We start from the raw sequence: 22496 nt of genomic DNA on the forward strand, positions 1-22496 counted from the left end.
CGTTATAGGGGACTGGAATGCAAAAGTAGAAAGTCAAGAAATACATGGAGTAACAGGAAAATTTGGTTTTGGGGTACAAAATGAAGCAGGACAAATGCTAATAGAGTTTTGCCAAGAGAACACACCGGTCATAGTAGCCCAATCATAGTAAACACCCTCTTCCAACAACACAAGAGAAGACTCTACACATGGATATCACCAGATGGTCAATACAGAAATCAGACTGAAAATATTCTTTGCAGTCAAAGATGGAGAGGCTCTATACAATCAGCAAAAACAAGACCAGGAGCTGACTATGGCTCAGATCATGACCAAATTCAGATACAAATTAAAGAAAGTAGGGAAAACCACTACACCATTCAGGTATGACCTAAAACAAATACCTCACAATTATACAGTGGAATTAACAAATAGATTCAAGGGATTAGATTGGATAGACAGAGTGCCTGCAGAAATATGGACGGAGGTTCATATTGTACAGGAGGCAAGGATCAAGACCATCCCCAAGAAAAAGAAATGTAAAAAGGCAAAATGGTTGTCTGAGGAGGCCTTACAAATAGCTGTGAAAAGAAGCAAAGCAAAAGGCAAAGAAGAAAAGGAAAGATATACCCATTTGAATGCAGAGTTCCAAGGAATACCAAGGGGGGATTAAAAAAAAAAAAAAAAAAAAACCTTCCACAGCCATCAGTGCAAAGAAATAGAGGAAAACAATAGAATGGGAAAGACTAGAAATCTCTTTAAGAAAATTAGAGATACCGAGGTAGCATTTCATGCAAAGATGGGCACAATAAAGGACAGAAATGGTGTGGACCTAACAGAAGCAGAAGATATTAAGAAGAGGTGGCAAGAATACACAGAACTGTATAAAAAAGATCTTCATGACCAAGATAATCACAATGGTGTGATCACTCACAGCCAGACATCCTGAATGTGAAGTCAAGTGGGCCTTAGAAAGCATCACTATGAACAAAGCTAGTGGAGGTGATGGAATTCCAGTTGAGCTATTTCAAATCCTAAAATATGATGCTGTGAAAGTGCTACTCTCAATATGCCAGCAAATTTGGAAAACTGGGCAGTGGCCACAGGACTGGAAAAGGTCAGTTTACATTCCAATCCCAAAGAAAGGCAATGCCAAAGAATGCTCAAACTAATGCATTATTTCATTCATCTCACCCACTAGCAAAGTAATGTTCAAAATTCTTCAAGCCAGGCTTCCACAGTACATGAACCATGAAATTCCAGATGTTCAAGATGGATTTAGAAAAGGCAGAAGAACCAGAGATCAAATTGCCAACATCTGTTGGATCATCAAGAAAGCAAAAGAGTCCAGAAAAACATCTATCTACTTCTGCTTTATTGACTATGCCAAAGCCTTTGACTGTGTGGATCACAGCAAACTGTGGAAAATTCTTAAAGAGATGGGTATACGAGACCACCTTCCCTGCCTCCTGAGAAATCTGTATGCAGGTCAAGAAGCAGCAGTTAGACCTGGACATGAAACAACAGACTGGTTCCAAATAGGGAAATGAGTTCGGCAAGGCTTATTGCCACCCTGCTTATTTAACTTATATGCAGAGTGCATCATGAGAAATGCTGGACTGGATGAAGCACAAGCTGGAATCAAGATTGCCAGGAAAAATATTAATAACCTTAGATAGGCAGATGACCCCATACTTATGGCAGAAAGTAGAGAAGACTCAAAGAGCCTCTTGGTGAAAGTGAAACAGGAGAGTGAAATAGTTGGATTAAAACGCAACATTCAGAAAACTATGATAATGACATCTGATCCCATCACTTCATGGCCAATAGATGGGGAAACAGTGGAAACAGTGTCAGACTTTATTTTGGGGGGCTCCAAAATCACTGCAGATGGTGACTGCAGCCATGAAATTAAAAGACGCTTGCTCATTGGAAGAAAAGCCATGACCAACCTAAACAGCATATTAAAAAGCAGAGGTGTTACTTAGCCAACAAAGTTCCATCTAGTCAAAGCTATGGTTTTTCCAGTAGTCCTATATGGATGTGAGAGTTGGAGTATAAAGAAAGCTGAGCACCAAAGAAATGATGCTTATGAACTGTGGTATTGGAGAAGACTCTTGAGAGTCCATTGGACTGCAAGGAGATCCAACCAGTCCATTCTAAAGGAATCAGTCCTGAATATTCATTGGAAGGACTGTTGTTGAAGCTGAAGCTCCAATACTTTGGCCACCTGATGCAAAAAGCCGACTCACTGGAAAAGACCCAGATGTTGGAAAAGATTGAAGGTGGGAGGAGAAGGGGACGACAGGATGAGATGGTTGGATGGCATCACCAACTCAATGGACATGAGTTTGAGCAAGCTCTGGGAGTTGGTGATGGACAGGGAAGCCTGGTGTGCTACATTCCATGAGATCACAAAGAGTCAAACACGGCTGAGCAACTGAACTGAACTGATACTCAAAATTGACTATAAAAAAAAAATTGATAAAGAACCATTGACAAGGCCTTAAAGAACATAAGGATAACAAATTCTATTACAGTGTTTCACATTTTCCTTTGATGGAACCCTTTATACTTTATATTTTGGAGAAGGGCATGGTACCCCACTCCAGTATTCTTGCCTGGAAAATCCCATGGACAGAGGAGCCTGGTGGTTTATAGTCCATGGGTTCGCAAAGAGTAGGACATGACTAAAGAGACTTAGCTCCCACACACGCACTTTATATTTACCAGATAATATACTTAACAGTTGGGACAACCCAAACAATGAATGGAGGAAATTAAAGTATATTTAAGTGACCTAGAAGTATGACAAAATAGACTTGATTTTCTCAAAACACGTGACATAATCAGCTTTTGGTTAATTATCAAACTCTATTTTTTAAAATGCAGCAATACTTTCTTTTTTTTTTTTGTTTTTGTTTTTTGTTTTTTCTAATTTTATTTTATTTTTAAACTTTACATAATTGTATTAGTTTTGCCAAATATCAAAATGAATCTGCCACAGGCACACACGTGTTCCCCATCCCGAACCCTCCTCCCTCCCCCCTCCCCATACCCTCCCCCTGAAAGCAAAACCCTCATCTTAGCCTTTTAGTGTGCTAATCCATCTTTAGGAGGTATCATTGTATCTGTGGAATACAGCTGAAGGATGAAGTGTCTTAATCCTCTGCATTCCTTCCTTTGACTAATGTCAGAAGTACAATGCAATGTAGGCAAATACCACCTTATATTGAAAGAGGATGTTATCTAGGACTCTCATAGCTAGAGAGGAGAAGTCATTGCCTGCTTCAAAATTTCAAAGGGCAGACTGACTGTTAGGGGCTAATGCAGCCAGTGACTTTATGTTGAAGTAAGTGCTCATTTACCATTCTGAAAAGCCCAGGGCCCTTAAGAATTATACTAAATCGACTCTGTCCATGCCCTGTAAGTGGAAAAACAAAGTCTGGAGGACAGCACATATGTTCATATGATTTACCAAGTATTTTAACCCCACTGTGAGACTGACTGCTCAGGAATAAAGAGTCCCTTCAAAACGACACCATTTATTTACAATTAATCTGGTCATCCAAGGGCTTTGATTGATACATAGAATGAGATTAATGTTTACTTCATGTCTGCTAACACAACATCCTTTCCACATCCTATGGATCAAGGAGCGATTTCAACTTTCAAGTCTATTTGTAAAGTTTAAAAATAAAATTAAATTAAAAAAAAAAGATACAGGCAAAAAGAAAAAAAAAATAAGAAATACATTTTGTAAGGCTATAGCTACCATAGTGACCCTTATGATGGGTCTGGGGAAAGTAAGTTGAAAACCTTTTGGAAAGGATTCATCATTCTACATGCCATGACAAATGTTTGTGGTTCATGGGACTAGGTCAAAATATCAACATTATTAGAAGTTTGGAAGAAGTTGATTTCAGCCCTCGTGGATGACTTTGAGGGGTTCAAGACTTCATTGGAGGAAGTAACTGTTGATATGCCAAACACAGTAAGAGAACTAGAATCAGAATTAAAGCCTGAAGATATTGGCTGTAATTTCATGATAAGACTTTATCACTGCTGCTAAGTCGCATCAGTCGTGTCCGACTCTGTGCGACCCCATAGACAGCAGCCCACCAGGCTCCCCCATCCCTGGGATTCTCCAGGCAAGAACACTGGAGTGGGTTGCCATTTCCTTCTCCAGCGCAGGAAAGTGAAAAGTGAAAGTGAAGTCACTCAGTTGTATCCGACTCGTAGCGACCCCATGGACTGCAGCCTCCATCCATGGGATTCTCCAGGCAAGAGTACTGGAGTGTGTTGCCATTGCCTTCTCCAGGAGTTGCTTAGAGATGGGCAAAGAAAGTGATTTCTTGAGATAGAATCTATTCCTGGTGAAGATGGTATGAACACTGTTGAAATGACAACAAAGGATTTAGTTGATAAAAGAAACTTAGTTGATAAAGCAGTGACAGGGTTTGAGAGGACTGACTCTAATTTTGAAAGAAGTTGTACTGTCAGTAAAACACTATTAAAGTGCATTTCATGCTAAAGAGAAACCACTTGCAAAAGGCACAGTTAATTAATGTGGCAAATTTCATTGCTGTCTTATTTTAAGAAACTGTCACAGTCACCCAACTTTTAGCAACCACCATTCTGATCAATCAACAGTCATCAACATTAAGGAAAGACCCTCTACCAACAAAAAGATTAGGACTCTTAGGACTCACTAAAGGCACAGATGATGATTAGTATTTTTTAGCAATAAAGTATTTGTAATTAAGATATGTACTTTTTTTACACAAAGTGGCATTGAACATTTAATAGACTATCAGATCAGATCAGATCAGATCAGTCGCTCAGTCGTGTCCGACTCTTTGCAACCCCATGAATCGCAGCACGCCAGGCCTCCCTGTCCATCACCAACTCCCGGAGTTCACTCAGACTCATGTCCATTGAGTCGGTGATGCCATCCAGCCATCTCATCCTCTGTCGTCCCCTTCTCCTCCTGCCCCCAATCCCTCCCAGCATCAGAGTCTTTTCCAATGAGTCAACTGTTCGAATCAGGTGGCCAAAGTACTGGAGTTTCAGCTTTAGCATCATTCCTTCCAAAGAACACCCAGGGCTGATCTCCTTCAGAATGGACTGGTTGGATCTCCTTGCAGTCCAAGGGACTCTCAAGAGTCTTCTCCAACACCACAGTTGAAAAGCATCGATTCTTAGGCTCTCAGCCTTCTTCACAGTCCAACTCTCACATCCATACATGACCACAGGAAAAACCATAGCCTGGACTAGACGAACCTTTGTTGGCAAAGTAATGTCTCTGCTTTTGAATATGCTATCTAGGTTGGTCATAACTTTCCTTCCAAGGAGTAAGCATCTTTTAATTTCATGTCTGCAGTCACCTTTTGTACGCATTAGGAAACCAAAAACTCCGTGTGACTTGCTTTATTACAACATTTCCTTTATTATACTGATTTGGAACCAAACCCACGATATCTTTGAGACACACCTATATTGTACCATAGCCCCATCTTGGACTTCACTTGGTACTAACCTGCTGTGTAAGTTTGGGCTGTCACTACCTGGCCCTAGTTAAGGGAGTTGACCTAAAGGAGTGGTTCTTTGGCTCCAGACCATTATCATTATCATCATTTTAGAACTTGTTAAAAATGCAAATTATTGGTCCCCACCTAAACCCACTAAATTAGAAAATAGGGGAGTGGGCCCCAGAAATCTATATCTGAACAAGGCCTCTTATGTGTATTTTATATACACTAAAACTAAGAACCACTGCACTAGATTTTCTGCAAAGTGTTCTCAGCATGAAGATTCTCTGGTGACACAAGTCACTTTACAAAATAGTTAAGTTCCTGGCCCTCTATCTGCAGGTACTTGTCTAGCATCTATGTAGCTCCAATGACTTCAACTAGGAGAGTTACTCATGAGAAAGTATTATGAGTCAAATATTAAGAAGTTGTATGTATTAGAGGAGAAGGCAATGGCACCCCACTCCAGTACTCTTGCCTGGAAAATCCCATGGATGGAGGAGCCTGGTAGGCTGCCGTCCATGGGGTCGCTAAGAGTCGGACACAACTGAGCAACTTCCCTTTCACTTTTCACTTTCCTGCATTGGAGAAGGAAATGGCAACCCACTCCAGTGTTCTTGCCTAAAGAGTCCCAGGGATGGGGGAGTCTGGTGGGCTGCCGTCTCTGGGGTCACACAGAGTCGGACATGACTGAAGTGACTTAGCAGCAGTGGTAGCAATGTATTAGAGGAGGTTATTAATATTTTAGATTTAGAATTATGTTGTTTGGAAGGCATAAAAAATGAGAGACATAGTCTCACAAAAAAAATCAAAGGTTAAAAAATACAACATATTATTAATTAAGGAATCAATCACAGACTTGAGATACTGGGATAGGAGAGTAAGGAAAAAATCTGATCAACTAATTTACTCCAACTGTTTCATTTTGTTAATAAGAAATCTGAAGCACAGATAAGAGAAATAAATTGTCTCAAGAGTCAGTTAGTGAAAAGACAAAAACATTCCGAATCTTCACGTAGTAGGTGATTTGAAATATTTGCCTAACTGTATCAAATGCATTAATCGAATAGAGGTAAGACAAATTAGTTTCTATATGTACACGATTCTGCGGTCTTCACTGAGCTTTATATGGATATAGCTTTAAAACATTCATGTAAGAATATATTTACTATGTCATTGCCTAGAGACATTTTTGGAACTTCAAGGACTAACTTTCAACTCAGAATTATCTGGAAATGAGTCATGGTTGATCTATTCCATCATATCTTGACTTTTCATTATACCATGAATCAGAAATTTGATCTCACCTCTTTCTACATGGTTGCATCTTATGTAACCTTAGCTACAGCTAATAGCAGATGTGGCCTCATGCCTGAAAACAAAGCAAAACAACAAAAACAGAGGTTTCCAATGATTATCATATATAGTTCCATTTAATTTCTCATAAAAATGTTACTGAAAGATGACACAGTTAACCTGTAATCAGTTTGGTATGGTGCTGAAATATGATTTAAAAATAAAACATCTTTGAAAATGTTTAGTCATTGAGGTAAACAGCATGGATTACATGCCATGTGATTTAATAAGGCCAAATAGTCTTTTCTAATGTACACCAATTTTAAAAAACTCATTCAATATACAGTTTTCACTTAGGATGAGTATGGTCAAGGTGCCACACCTTGAGAATATAAAGATGAGTAAGACAATATCCATGTCTCAAGGAATTCATAGTCCAAGACATCAGGAAAACATATTATCATTGTAATAAAATTACTTTTTTAATCTAATTATATATAGAGTTCATCCATTCATTTCAGTGACTAAATCTATGATAATTTAATTCAGAATTTTTAAGGTGAGGTAAATTACGAATAGTTGTAGCATCACTGCATATTTAAGCAAACCATAATTAGGATCAAGGACCAATTAATGTTTGAATTGTTCTGATATTTCAGGTAGATAATTCATTATATTAACATTATTTCACTTCTTTTGCAACAAATTTATAACATAAATATTACCTATGTTTTGAAGATAAGGAAATGGAAAGCGAGAACTTTTAATGACCTTTTAAAGGCACATATCTAGTCAATGAGGGATACAGGATTCATAGCCAGGTCAAATCCTGAGTGAACGTTTTTTCTACATAATGAGAATACTGTATTTTTAGGGCAAAAGAAAGAAACAGAGCAATGGTGATGAAAAGAGAAAGAAAGAGAATGTGGACATGAAGTCCTTCATATATAGGGAAAAGCAAGTGATTTAGTCAATCTGATAACCCAATAAATATGTGACAACCTAGATATCACCAAATTTCCAAGAACAGGAGTTTTAGCCAATATAGGAATAAAAAATGAACTATTTTTTATTCTCTTCTATTACTTTTGTAGCCTCAAGTCATCTGGAATATATTATTTTTATATTATATTACTTTAATTTTAATAATTGTTTAAAAATGATGCCCCAGAGAACAGGATAGCCATGGGAAGTAGTGAGCCCCACTATCCACAGAACCAATTTTCAGACTCTAAATAAAGTTGGAATGTTATTAGTGTAATCTACTATTGAAAAAGGATAGAATAATTTATCACTTGCACACACTGGCTCTTAGTAACCATAATGATGAATTTTGTAACACCTCCTTAGAGGAATCTTACTCTTTGTCAGTTCAAAATTATTCTTCCCTTAATGTCTCTTTCCCAACAGAGAACCCCTAGGAGCATATATGGAGAATCACAACTATAGCCACAGAAAGAATGGTAACATTTTATTCTTTCCAATAAGATGAAATCCAATTATTTTTAATTTTAGAAAGATGATGTTTTTTGGAAGACTGACATCTTTGCCATCCTTGCAATTAATGTTGCCACAGTGCATTATTGCTTTTTGATACCTTTGAGCACTATGTCCCTCTCTGGCTTAAAAATTCACTAAAACCTTCTTAGTATGGGATAAAAATTTCGCTACATTTTGGTACTTGTTTGCCTCTTGCAATATCATATCCTTGCTCACATCCCTCTTTGCCCTGCATTTATTTCCTACCTATTCTCAAAAACAAAACAAGACCAAAAAAAAAGAAAACAAAAAACCAAACTATTTGTTCTCATATCTCCATAAATGTTGTATTGTATTGGTCCTAGGGCCCAGAACACTATTCATTTATTCATTCACATTTCTGACATTGTGAATTTCTCCATCAAAATCAAGGTCAAAAGTTGCAACTTTTGTGCAAATGTCTTCCAGCAGAATGGGTACTTACTGCCATGGTATCTTAGTTGTTATAACACCCGCCAAACGTTTTCAAAGTATTTTATCACTTGTTCAAGCTCCTGAGCTTAGGGACCATGCTGTAGTCTTCTCCACAGCCCTAGGATTGCAGGCGGAATTTGAAAACACATCTTTGTCATCTGCTCTAATAGAATAAAAACTTATATGAAACACAACAGAAAGCAAAAAGCAAAAGTCTGGAAGCTATGAGATTTTTTTTCATTTATTGAGATGGAAACAGAACAAAATTATCCTAACAGAAAGTACTCACTATGTGTCCAGAACCATGCTAAGTGCTTTATATATCTATGTGGACATAATTAATCTTCACATCAGCTTCATCAGGAAGACAGTATTATACCATTTTAATACTGTATTATGTTAAGTAGTTAAGAGGTTAAGTAACTTACTTAAGGTCACTCATTTGGAACACAGAAATTCGATATGAACCCGGTTTTTTAAATCAAACACCACACTCTATTACTTTTCCAAGGCCCCAGGAAAAGGATCTAGTAGTTTAGAAGTAGGCATTCACTTAGTTGCACTTGCTATAGTATTAGCTAGAAAATGGTGAGCTGGGGGGTAGATCAAAGGATAAAGGAATATACAGATTCTGGTCCTAAATATATTACCAATTATCAGTGAAGCCAAGGTCTCCCAGTTAAAATTTCTGTGATCCTTTCATAACGCCCCAGGGTTTCAATTTCCTCATATCTGAGAAGGAACTAATCACAGACTTCATCTCCTGGGACTGGTTTGAAGACAAATTTAGACAACACTCATGAAAGGCTAACCACGGTATCTGCCACCAAAAAAGGTAGAGTTCAAACCAAACAACCGAAAACGCGGGCCCGCCCCCTGCTGATTTTTGTCTGCACTGCCGCGTTTGACTGGGCAGGAGTTCACATGGCAACCATGGCGACAGAGGGGAGATGCAGTGAACTGGGAAAAAGTGGAAGGCGAGGCGTTGTGCTCTCTATTCTTACAGGCCTTTTTTAATAAAAAATAACTTGAGTACCAAGCCTGTGTGAGGCAGTCCTACGAATTCCTTGTAGACTCTCTGTATTACCTCTTTCCAAGGCCGTCTCTCAGACGTCATATTAGCCCAGTGATTCACATCCTGTGACTCAGGATGCTGTGTGAGCACTTTGTTCTGAACATGGACGAGACCCCTGAAATCTGACCCTGATCTCAATTTCTTCTGCTCCTGCAGGGAAGGCAATCAGGTACTGAATTCTTGAATCACAATCTTAGATATTTTCTCTAAGCTTAAGATTTTCTTCTTCCCCCCTAAACTCTCATCTATTATATTCAATGCTTTTTCCTCTACAAAAGCCTAGCCAAGCAAGAGCTTTAAATTATGCACAACCCAGCAACAGGAAAATGAAAGCAAGCGAAAGACACTTCCCTGACACACTCATCCTCTGCTCCTATGACACAGGCCTTAGGTCGGAACCATACAGAACCTTTTGCGCCTTTTTGCCTTCCCTTCCCTGAGTAAAGGCTCCTAATTAGAACTTTCTTATTGGATTAAGAGAAAGAAATCCCTCTGTGGCCACCAAAGTCAGGATACTGGTGGCCTTTCAACATTCCCTAAAGAGTAAATTTAATACAAGCTAAATTTACTATATCTTCCCCACAGCTTATGAAAACATGTTAAGCTGACTGTTTTACTGTGTGAGAAGGAAATACTTATACTAGGAGACAGATTTAGAGAAAATGGTTTGTTTTTACATAGTCAAGTAATATTCAACGTCTTAGTCTATGTAACAGTGACTCAAATTCCCTTGATGCTTTCCTACCGTGTCCTGAGTCTACCCTCCCTAAAGCAAACTGAAAGTACAACTAAAAACAAATCAAATATTTATCAACCTAAAGATCTCCTCTCTTGTCCCCAGGGAATAGCCACAGGGAGAAATGAAATAACGTATTTTTAGAAACTACTCAATATACAATACAGGAACACATTTGTAGTCCATCTTGGATATATACCAATAAGAGGTAGAGATGTTGTACCTATTTTTTTTTTCCTTTTCAGATTCTTTTCCATTATAGGAACGTTTATTAAGCATGATGCTCACCAGCTATGACAGTAAAACTGCTGTTGGTAATTATTCAAAAATCTCAGAGAACAGGACAGTTTCCTGAAGACGGAAGATGAGGAAAAGTGAATTTGTAAGTTTATCACCAACTCTACAACACAATTCTATAATGGATTATTATGCAGAGTTTGTAAAGATTAAAAAAAAATTAGTGATTATTAGAAGCCTACATGGGTTTATAAGAAATTGTGTCAACAAAATTTCGTTTTAATCAGATTGCCTTAGGTGTTATTTTAAAGACAGTAAGTCTCAACTGAGGCAGATCCTTACTAATAGAATGAAAGCATGTAGAACATAGGATGTATCGTTAGATGGCTTTAAAGTTTAAGCACAGACCACAGATAACATGAATCATTGCTTCAGTGCCAAACTAGAAGGAGACTTCCGGCAGGTTGTTGAACTCCATCCTGTTCAACACTTTAGGTAAAAATGCAAAAGATATAGAAGACAGAAGACTCAATATTAAACTCATTGATGATACTGAGCAAAGTGGCTAAGCTAATTAGGTTGGATCACCGATTCAAGGTTTAAAAAGGCATCATTGGGAAAGAGCTAATTAGGTGTCATTTAGTTAATTTTTTAAGTGCCTACCATATGCAAGGCACAGTGGAACACACACAGGTCTCTCTCAATGTCTGCCAATCTTTTACAATTGGAATTATACAAATTATTAGCTAAAAATACTAATTTTGGTATGCCATTCTAGAAACCCTAAATGAGAATAATTTCTGTAGGCAGTTATAGGAAAGCTACTGCTCTTTTAAAGCATTTCAGGTAATTTTTATCATGGTAAAGATTTGTGGTAATACTGTTCTATGGAAAATAGTTGTTAACCTCAAGAAATTTGCAGAGGGGAAGAGATGTAACTCATAAAATATTTGTGAAAGTTTTGCATATTTTAAATGGCTATACACATTACACATTAAATGGGTATACACATTAAAAAGTCAGAATACAGAAAGGATTCTAAATGTTAAAAAGTGATTTTTCTTGGAGATGTTAACAAAGACAAAATTGCAACTGCTACTTAAATCTTTTATTTTTAAAAAATTTATCCCCATATCTATTTTAAAGGTAAATGAAAGTGGCTGATGTCACACTTCAGGTGGGAGACTGTGTCCTTTTAATGTTCATCTCAGTGGTTTTTCTTTTAACCTAAATATGTGGTTAAAGGATATACTCATTTATTGAACCAAAACCAAAAGTAAAGGTAGTCCAGATGATCTGAGACACATCAGTTACACTTTACTACAACTGTGAAATCTGTGTGAACATAGGAAAATTTGGATAAAAAGGCCAAGTGGTCAATGAACGGAGAAGGCAATGGCACCCCACTCCAGTACTCTTGCCTGGAGAGTCCCATGGATGGGGGAGACTGGTAGGCTGCAGTCCATGGGGTCGCTAGGAGTCGGACACGACTGAGTGACTTCACTTTCACTTTTCACTTTCATGGATTGGAGAAGGACATGGCAACCCACTCCAGTGTTCTTGCCTGGAGAACCCCAGGGATGGCAGAGCCTGGTGGGCTGCTGTCTGTGGGGTCGCACAGAGTTGGACACGATGAAGCGACTTAGTAGTAGTAGGTCAATGAAATCAGATAAAATAACATGAAACTATCATTCTTGTGCACAAGATGACACTCATCTGAAGTCTGAAAATGGAGATACACCCAAGTCGGTGAGTCTGTAAAGTGGTATGGCATTTCCTGCTCTCCTTGGCTGATTAACTTTATTTCTCAAGTCCTGAGCTACAGACTCAGGACTTCCTTGGGTATTCTCGGTCAATCCTCTGAATCAAGGACAGGATCAGTCATCAGATTCAGCAGGTCTGACTGAGCCTGCTAAGACTGCTGTTAACACAAAATATCCTCCCTCTAGAGTCAGGACTGTTATTTGGATTTACCCAGCAACCATCTTCAATCCAATCCCTGTAAATCAAAAGCCCAGAGTGTGAGGTAGCATTGGGCACATGGTTTTCTTTTGTGTAAGGGAAATATGGTTTTTACATTGTTATTACAGTCAAGAAGCATAATAAAGGAGGCAGAAAACGGTGATAATGGGGGGGAACAAAAGAAGAAAAAGTAGTCATTATGATGAAAAAATACGGATTGGAAATTTTCAGCCCCAAACTAAGGAAAACCATGCATATAAGATGTAGTCAGTGTTGTCGGGTATTTGAAAAGATAACAGGATAAAATGGTCTGACAATCTTTTTAACCAAAATATGTAAGACAGTTAAGTAGTTCTAAATGACACATTTATTTAGAATTATTAAGCACCATCTTATTACTTGAGTTTTCAATAAGACAGTTTACAATCACTTTGAGAATGCTCTGTACACATTTAAGGATGCATTTTGGATCACTGCATAGAGAGAAGAGTGGGATGGTTTTATGAATTATTGTTTCTAATTAAATAATAATGATGCCACTAAATATTATTATAAAAGCAAATATATAAACCTATTCGTAAATAAACATTACCTTGGAAAAGCAGCCTAGAAAAGTAGAAAGTTTACATTGCCACACCAGCTTAGTCACAGCTTCAACTGACACAACAGAAGTATAATAATTTTTTTATTAAAGTAGGGAGTAAACGGAAGAATATGTTCTCAGAAAAGAGCGCAGGCCGTCTGCCCCTGAAGGCATATACCGGAAGGCAGCAGCACTGAGACGTCCTCAGTCTCTGAAGCAACTGAAGACGGTCCAAAAATATCCTGCTGCTTAAACACGTTGATTTTTTTTTTAACCTGGTGTGATTTATGCAGAGAATCATCAAAAGTCTAATTTACATACATTTAAAGGACACTGTGGAAAATTATTAACCAAACACATTACAATGCAGAGAGCGGATGTTGGCTGAGGATTTTTAGATCCTTAAATGGAAAACTAGGAGGTTAAATAAGTATCTTGGGTTGATAGGAGAAAATGGAAAACAAGAAAGAAGAAAGGAGGGAGGGAGGATGGGAGGGAGAAACCAGAGAAAGCGTGTGTTTGGGGGGTGCTTTCATTGGGATGCTTCATATCCAAGTGTTGTGAGTCGCTCAGTCATGCCCGGCTTCTTTGCGACCCCATCGACTGCAGCCCACCAGGCTCCTCTGTCCATGAGATTTTCCAGGCAAGGATACTGGAGTGGGTTGCCATTTCCTCCTCCATCGTATCCTAAAGTCATGTGAAATAATGAGTTCTTTATTCCTTTTTCTCTATTTTTTATGAGTGAATACGCATGTTGCTTACTATCCATCATCTTGAAATATGTTAAAATGATTACAGTACTGTGTGCATGCTGTAACATGTATCACCGAGCTCTAGTTTAGAGAGTTACAAGGAGAGGAATGCTGGCCTGAGAAATCACACTAAATTCCAATCAAGACTGCACTTCCCATCACTGATGCATCACGGGGGAAACCTCAAATGAAAAGTCATAGATAAATCACACATTTTTAAATAACTTACAGGAATACCTAATTTAGTGGAAATTTTCTGGAGGTTTGAATATTCAAGGTCATTACCTGTTATATTGAAACTCTTTTAATATACTTTTTATATTTCCTCACAATGACTTAGGAGTTGACTCTTGATGAACGGAATCATTTTGTTCTACTTGATTATACTTCAAGGACAATAAATAGAATAAGACATATGGATTTGGGTTTCAAACAAGTGGAGCATTACTTGATAACTTCTTGAAATTAAATCAGGAATCATTAACTTATGTTTGTATTCTTCCTTCAAGCTATAGATAACTTCCTTAGAAGGAAAATTCTCAAAACAATATCTTTCTGCTATTTGTTTTAAAAGAATGCACACAGAGAGTTACTAGTTAATACTGGCTGAGTGTCCCAGTAAATGAGTTAAAGAACAGAATGGGTAAGACGGGGGGCTGCCTAGGAGACTGGATTCAAGACCTAGAAAGCAAATGCACACACTTGATCATAACCAAGATGTTCTCTAGATAGCACCATTGTTCAATTGTAATTGACAGTTTTAATCTAATTACCCATCATTGGACTTCTTGGATTTTTTGTCTTTTCACTCAGAATAGAATGCAGTTAAGACAAATGCTAGTTTAGCAAGATCTCCCCTACCTGTTCCCAGTTCTTCCAAATTGCAAATAATCACCTGTAATACTTATTTGCCGGAGAAGGAAATGGCACCCCACTCCAGTACTCTTGCCCGGAAAATCCCATGGATGGGGGAGCCTGGTGGGCTGCCATCTATGGGGTGGCACAGAGTCGGACACAACTGAACGCGTTCACTTTCACTTTTCACTTTCATGCTTTGGAGAAGGCAATGGCAACCCACTCCAGTGTTCTTGCCTGGAGAATCCCAGGGACAGGGGAGCCTGGTGGACTGCCGTCTATGGGGTCGCACAGAGTCGGACACGACTGAGGTGACTTGGCAGCAGCAGCAGCAATACTTATTTGCATAGTACCTTCACATGTCTGTATATATTTGAAGAATTCCATTTCCCGAAGGCAAACCCTCAGTCACAACCTATCCAAAGAATTATTTCCGGCTAACAGCTAGGCCTCCTGTACTAATGCCAGTGCTGATCTAAAGTACAGAGAGAGCTAAGAGCTAAACTAAAAAGGACTAAGGAAATAAAGCATGGGCTGTTGTAGCCTTTATAACTGACAGGCTAGATGCGTCTTAAAAAGTTATAGGAAATGACACCTAATAGCCGTATTTTGATATAAAACAGTGGCATACATTGAAATGCATATATATTTGTCTTTTATCCTCTTCCTATGTTTATATTCAAAAATATAAGAATGTTTTCTCAAGCATAAATGTGTAGATATATTAACCTATTTTTATATACAAGCTAGTCAAAATACAATGTAAATACCCTACAGAAACATGTCATTTTATTGCTTCTTTATAAAGTATTTTCTTTATTCAAGTATCATTATACTTCAACATGTATAATGTATGCATTAATAAATATAAGAAAAATAACATAAGTACATTTTTAAGATATATGCATATAAGAAGCAAAAATGTAAGGCAAAAGATATATATATATATATAGGTCACATCAGGTTAGAAGAATCAAGCATAAAGTGAATAAAATTGTATTATAACTGTAGGACTGATTTAGAAGCAGAAAATACTATTAAAGGAAGCTTTCACAAAACCAACACCCTTTTGCAACATAATAGAAAATTAGTAAATACCCTGTCCATCAATTTGGAAGGCTTGGCTAATATTAAAATTACTTCTCATCACCACTAGGTGGCTCACTCTCTGTATTTATGTCTCAGCAGAGATGTCTCTGTGGCCCCCGGAGGTTAGAGGCAATGCGATTCTCACTAGAGAGAACAGAAAGGAGAAAAAAAGGATCTCTTCAAAGCAAACTTAAAGTCTTGACAAGGAAATAATCTGGGCTACCCGCCCCCATAAATTTCCATCGGAATTAACTTTACATAACAGAGTAATTAGAAGAGTTGTTCTTAGACTAGAGACATTTAGAAAGCCAGATGGAAACCTAATAACGAGTCTACACCCATGTCCAGATATTCTCATATACTTTTCAAATACATTCAAACTCTGAGGAAGATACCCAGCAGGAAAAAAGGAGTGAGAGAGAGAACGAAAAGTACCACTTTAAAGTTTAAAAAAAATCACATTATTTACTTTTAATTGTATTTGAAATATGAGTGGAAGAAAAGTTAAGAATTGGGGAAGTAAAAATAAGCCAAGATAGGAAATTTAACATGGAGAGGAAATTCACTTTCCTAGCTTTGCAAGATGGCTCTTTGCAATGAATTTCTCCATCGAACGGCATTTTAGCAGAGAGAATATAATAGGACGGTAGCCACAGTAGCTTGTAACACCATCCAAAGTATTGCTATAAAAAGCTTTACCATCTGGATCCTAATTCTATTCAATATTGAAACTGTAGAGCATTTTCTTCTCCTCATTCTAATTTACAGCTATCACTCTGTGCAGCCCTGAAGGGTACATACAATATGCCATTGTTAGAGCTAGTGTATAATCCAAGGCAATTTGGAGAAAATCAGCTTGTGCATATAACTATGTGGTCTTCTTGCTATTTAGCACCTGTTTGCATTTCATGAAAGCTTATAAGTTTTGCTTGTATTTCTTTTCCCTTCTCTTTATTTTGCCCTGGTCAGTATAGGGCTGCAAAGTCATCATGCATGTTTAGAAATGTCTGTGGACAGCACCATCCACTGTACCCCACTGACTGCTGAGAACTGAAATGCATGGGATGTGACAGCACTGAACATTCACCTGCTTCTTTGAATTAATCTATAGTGTTCATCTGGCCTTTATTTTTGAAAATCTCGCAAGACACTGATTCACCAGGCTACCCAGGAAAGGCTATCAGATACAGAGGAGGAAAAAAGTGTTTTAAAATTAAGAAGCTTCGTGACGAGGAGGCAGCAGTGACAGAGGATCATCACCTCTGGCTCCAAATAAAATGAAATTGATTCCCTCTCAGCAGAGACAGCTCTGAATGGTGATCCATAATGTGCAAGCAACTGGCTAACTCTTTACCTGCCTCACAAGGCTATGTGAGAAAGGAGGTGGGCTGGGGGAAACCAAGAATGAAAAAAGATATCTCAACAACTGATTTAAATTACCTTTCACCTTCTCAGAAGGCCTGGTTAAGATCCCATCTTTGGATCTCTTACGTTGCTTGTTGAATTGGGCATCGCTGGCAAAAGAAAAACAAAAAGAGAGGGTTCTCTTCCTCCCTCCAAGATTCCATTCCAAGGACACACCACTCACATGACCTGAAAAAATGTATATATATATGTGTCCTTCACACCCTTGCTGCTTCTGATCGCCTGACTTTACTAGGGTAATAGCAATACCTTGGGCTGAGCCATCCACCGCCATAAGCAGCATGGAAAAAGTAACATGACGGGTTTATTCCAAGTTTGAATATGAGTCCAAGAGTGAAGTAGCAAAAGTAAAGTCCTGCTTTCCCGGTGCATTTGTTACTTGATAGCACCTTGTAGGATCTATTTTCCCAAATTACTTTAAGAGCAGTCAATGTAAACACCATCAATATTATGGGAGCCGAAAACAATGACAGGAAAGATATTTAAGTATTTGTCACAAACTAAAAATCTCTGTTGAGCACTTCAGAGGAATCAGTTGCCTTAAACATTAATGACAGGTGAAGAAGGCGATTCTGTTTCCCCTCTGCCTTCAAAAGAAGCAGCAGATAGTCTCAAACGTGTTTTGTGTGTTTTTGCTTGGTAGGCTTTGGGTTTGGGGGGGGGTGTTTTTTTCATGGAGTGGTTTGTTAGTTTGGATTTTTCTCAAAGGATTATCAAAGGAAAGTATTTGGCTGGCCAAGCTTGAAAATTCCTGAGCCCACATGGGATCTTTACTTTCAAGCATAAACTTAGGTCTGCCTAAAGTCATGTGCCATGCTCCCATATAAAAAATGAGGCCATCCACATTAAGACAGACATGACATCAAGACATGAGGTAGCTTAGTAGCACTTTCCAGAGGGTAATAAAACAGAGACAAACTTTTACAAGTGCAGAATACAAAGCACTGTGAAAACAGTCACAAAACCTCACATTCTCTAATTTTCTGCTTATACACAAACTCCTTTCAAACCTCACTTTTGAACTCAATGATAACTCAGAGGTATTGTGAGCCTTCTTTGCATATAGGATGCCTGTCTCCTAAAAAACATTTTCCTTATGGTTGTTTCAACTCAGTTGCCCAAATTATGGCTCATATTCTCTCACAAAACTTCCTGTGGGATGATGTGCATGAAACTAGTAAAATGAATATTAAGGGATGGAGATGTTGAAATTTTTCTGTTAGTTTTTTTTTTGTTAAGAATTTTGGCTAACAAAACAAGTCAAGAAATGTTAAGATCAATAACCTACAGATGAATATCACTAAGATGAGGGTATTCAAATCAAGATACCACAGTCGGGTTTGAAGTTTTACAAAGATAGATCTATTAGGTTTAGAATGCTCTCCTAGAACCTGAGCTCATTTTAGGAGAAGAAATCTCCTCCAGTTAATTGTTTACCTTGTCAAATAATTAATTTCCCCAACTTATCACAACAGACAGATTTATCTCAACCCAAAACTCTGGGCTTCAAAGCCACATTACCCCAATATGTATAAGAGCTCAGAAAGATGAAAAGACATTTGCTTCCTGCCTTTCTCTCACAAATACAGCAATTTGCATGAATATTAAACTTCTGTGATTCAGCAACTTTCACTCCTGTCTACATCACTGAATGTTAAATGCCGGGGAAGAGTTTGAATCACTTGGCTTTTATTTTTGAAGACTGAGGTATGTTTTTCACAGCCAGAAAAGAGAATAAAGGTTTTTAAATCACACATGCAAAGTTGCATAACAGCAGTCAACTAACTCAAAAGGTGAGAAATGCTCACGTGCTCAATGTACATTGAGTTCCATATTTGCAGAATATCCTGCAAGGGTGGGGAGACAGTAGAGTTACCATCTGCATCCAAACTTTAATCAGCAAAACCACTCCTGAACTATCAAGCCTTTACCGTGTCTCAGAGTAAATGCTGTGATTGAGAACGTTTTCCTTACATAAAAGAAGAAATTGCAAGCGCCTACCTGAACGCGGTGGTGAGGTCGCTGGCACATTAGGAGAGATGACTAGGAAGCGGGCTTACCTTCTGCAGGGAGCAGCCTCCTCCCCGGGCTGCCTGGCTTTTGGAAGAGGGTGTCCTCTTGCCAGGAGCTGGGGAAGCAGCAGGGAAGAAATAGCTGTCTGTCACTAGTTGTGACAGCGGCGTGTCACCGGGTCCCTCGGAAACTGGGCTCCAGGGTCCTCTAACAAACCAGCCAGTAGCCGCTGGTCCCCAGCCTAGGATGCCGGGACTGCAGTTACTAACGCCGCCTCACTTGAGGGGAAAGCGCTGCTGCGTGTGTGTGTGTGTGTGTGTGTGTGTGTGTGTGTGTGTGTGAGAGAGCACTAACTGCCAGCTCCAGGCTGAGCCACTGTGTTCTGCATACTCAAAATGCTCCTGCAGGGAGGAGGCTCCTCTACCAGGACCCCATCCTCCCCTGCCGGCTTGAGGAATCACTCCGCTGACCTTGCTGCTGGGGATGCTGGATGAACTACTCACTCATCAATAGATTTAACAATGCATCAAATAAAGGAGAGGGGATCAAGTCTTAGAGACGGGTTCTTTCCTCATAAACACTGAGATTAATAACAAAAAAGATATCTCTATTCAACATTTTAGAGTTGATTTTTGTTTTCCCCTTTAAGCTCCTGTGTTTTGAGCGTAAAGTCTAATGGATGAGTTCACACGTTAAAAAACTTTTTTAAAAAAAAGTTTAAAAATCAAAAAAAAAAAAAAAACACTTTCCAAGTTGTTTCCCTAAGCAGGATTAGGCTCTTACCTAGAAGGCAATTCAAAATATTTATCACACAGAGACCTATCAGATGCAGACTTGGATTTGTAAAAAACCAAATCATGATGGTTAAAACTAATAAAGTACTTTCAAACTCAGGGATTCTATGTCATGAGTGTTAATGTTTCAGACTAGAGGCAGATTCTGAGTTCCAATCCAACTCCAAAGCTAAAGAAAACTTTAGGTTTTCTTTTAAACACTAATCCAATGCCAAGTATGGGGAAAGTCTTGTGCTCTGAGCTAGTTACTTAAAGTGCACATGTAAATATTTTTATACCATAAAGGGTTAACTGTAAACCGTAAATTACAGATTTTTTAAAATTGCCAAAAAATTGCACAAGGCTTATGAGACACAAAGGAGCTTTCCAAGGGTCTAACCTCTAAATGATATAAAAGGTCTCATTGCTGAACTTGGAGCTATTCTCCTTGATTTCAGATTCTAGAACCAATGCATCCATAAAGGCAGAACGGAACTTGCCCTTGAATATATATTGCTCACCATGCCCTCTATCTGCAAAAAGGAATGAAAGGCTGGAATTCTCTTCCCTCAGTTTAGAGTCTGCCCTAGCAATATTAGACCAAACTCACATCAAGAAATGCAACACAGGAGAGAAAAGCAGAATCAAGGTACTCAGCACCAAGCTGATCTGCATGAAGTCTCCTGATCCCTGAGCTTTGGACTCTGACAGTGATGATAGGAATGATAATGATGATGACCACCACGCCACCACCGCCACAGCAAACACACAACGGAAGCTAATATTTACTGAGTGCTTTTTTACTTACCAGGCACTTTCTAAGCATTTTGAATTTTTAAATATTTTTCATCTTCACAGCAATATTATGAGGTAAATGATAATAGTATGATCCCCATTTTATAGATTAGGATGGCAAGACTGAGAACTGGAAAGCAAAAAAAGCTTACCTTTAAAATTTGAGAATAACTTCAAACATGCAGGAAAGTCACAGGGGGAAAAAGAATAATACAAAATACTTGAATGTCCTTTGCTTAGATTTATCTACCATCAGCATTTAGCCCATCTGTTTTATAATTTGATCTATAGACATAAAGAGAGAGATAGACAGGAGATATTTGAGGATAATATACATATATCATGCCCCTTTAGTCATTATTTCACTGTACATTTTATTAGTAGTGATATTTCTCTATATAATCAAGGACTTTCATCAACCTCAGTAAATTTAACACTAATACAGACTTAATCTAATTTATTATCCATTTTCCAATTTACCACTTGAACTAGTCATTTTCTTCATAGAATTTTCCCTCTAAATGATCTATCTGGGGTCAGTTGTTGCATTTAGCTGACATGTCTTTTTGGTTTCCTTTAATCTAGAAATTCCATAACTGTTCTTTAGCTTTCATGGCATTTTGAAGAATTTCTCTCTTTGTTTCTTAATAAACTATTCCCAATTTTGCATTTGTCTTATGTTTCCTAATGATTAGAGTCATGGTATATCTTCTTGTTGGACTGACCTTTCATATAATGCCCAAATGGCATCTCTTTGCAGTCTTTTTTTTTTTTTTTTTGTCTGCTTTCTGGTATTTTATAGCTCCCCCAAGCTTGCTTCTGGTTTCCTTTTGCATGGACTGTTTTTATCTATCCCTTCACTTTCAGTCTGTGTATATCCTTAGAGCTGACGTTTTCCACGGGCAGCATGTAATGGGTTTTGTAGTTTTATCCTTTAAGCCACTTTTTATTTATCCATTGAAGCATTTAGTTACTTCAATGTAAAGTAAATATGTATAGGTATACACCTACTGACATTTGATTGTTTAGAGGTTGTTTTGTAGTTATTCTCTGTTCCTTTTTCTCTGCTCTCTTTCCTTGTGGTTTGATGCCTTTCTTTCGTGTTGCATTTAGATCCAATTCTCATTATTTATGTGTATTAACTACAGATTTTTACTTTGTGGTCACCATGAGGCTCACTTATATCAATTGTATATGTAAAAAGGTTTAAGTTGATAATAAGTTAGGTTTGAACCACATTCTAAAACTGCACACTTTTAGTGCCCTTCTCTCACATTTTATCTTTTATGTCACATTTTATTTCCTTTTTATTTTGTGTATACCTTTACTAATTAGAGAAGAAAATGGCAACCCTCTCTAGTATCCTTGCCTGGGAAATCCCAGAGAAGCCTGGTGGGCTACAGTCCATGGGGTTGCAAAGAGTCAGACGTGACTTAGTGGCT

The 22496-nt window shown here is 38.1% G+C and overlaps 1 long non-coding RNA gene across 2 annotated transcripts in view; it reads right to left on the reverse strand.

Moving 5' to 3' along the window:
- Positions 1 to 20041, reverse strand: part of LOC147342506 (uncharacterized) — a 1735326-nt gene extending 1715285 nt beyond the window's left edge. The window contains exon 1 of one of the 2 annotated variants that reach the window (XR_015157708.1): positions 19475 to 20041. This is a non-coding gene — a long non-coding RNA (uncharacterized LOC147342506). The remainder of the gene's footprint in view (positions 1 to 19474) is intronic. The other variant, XR_015157702.1, reaches the window with a different exon arrangement.
- Positions 20042 to 22496: the final 2455 nt, after the last annotated feature.

Source organism: Bos grunniens, chromosome 29, assembly GCF_055505025.1.
Source record: "Bos grunniens cultivar Pamir isolate PY7600 chromosome 29, Bosgru_T2T1.0, whole genome shotgun sequence".
NCBI classification, from domain to species: Eukaryota; Metazoa; Chordata; class Mammalia; order Artiodactyla; family Bovidae; genus Bos; species Bos grunniens.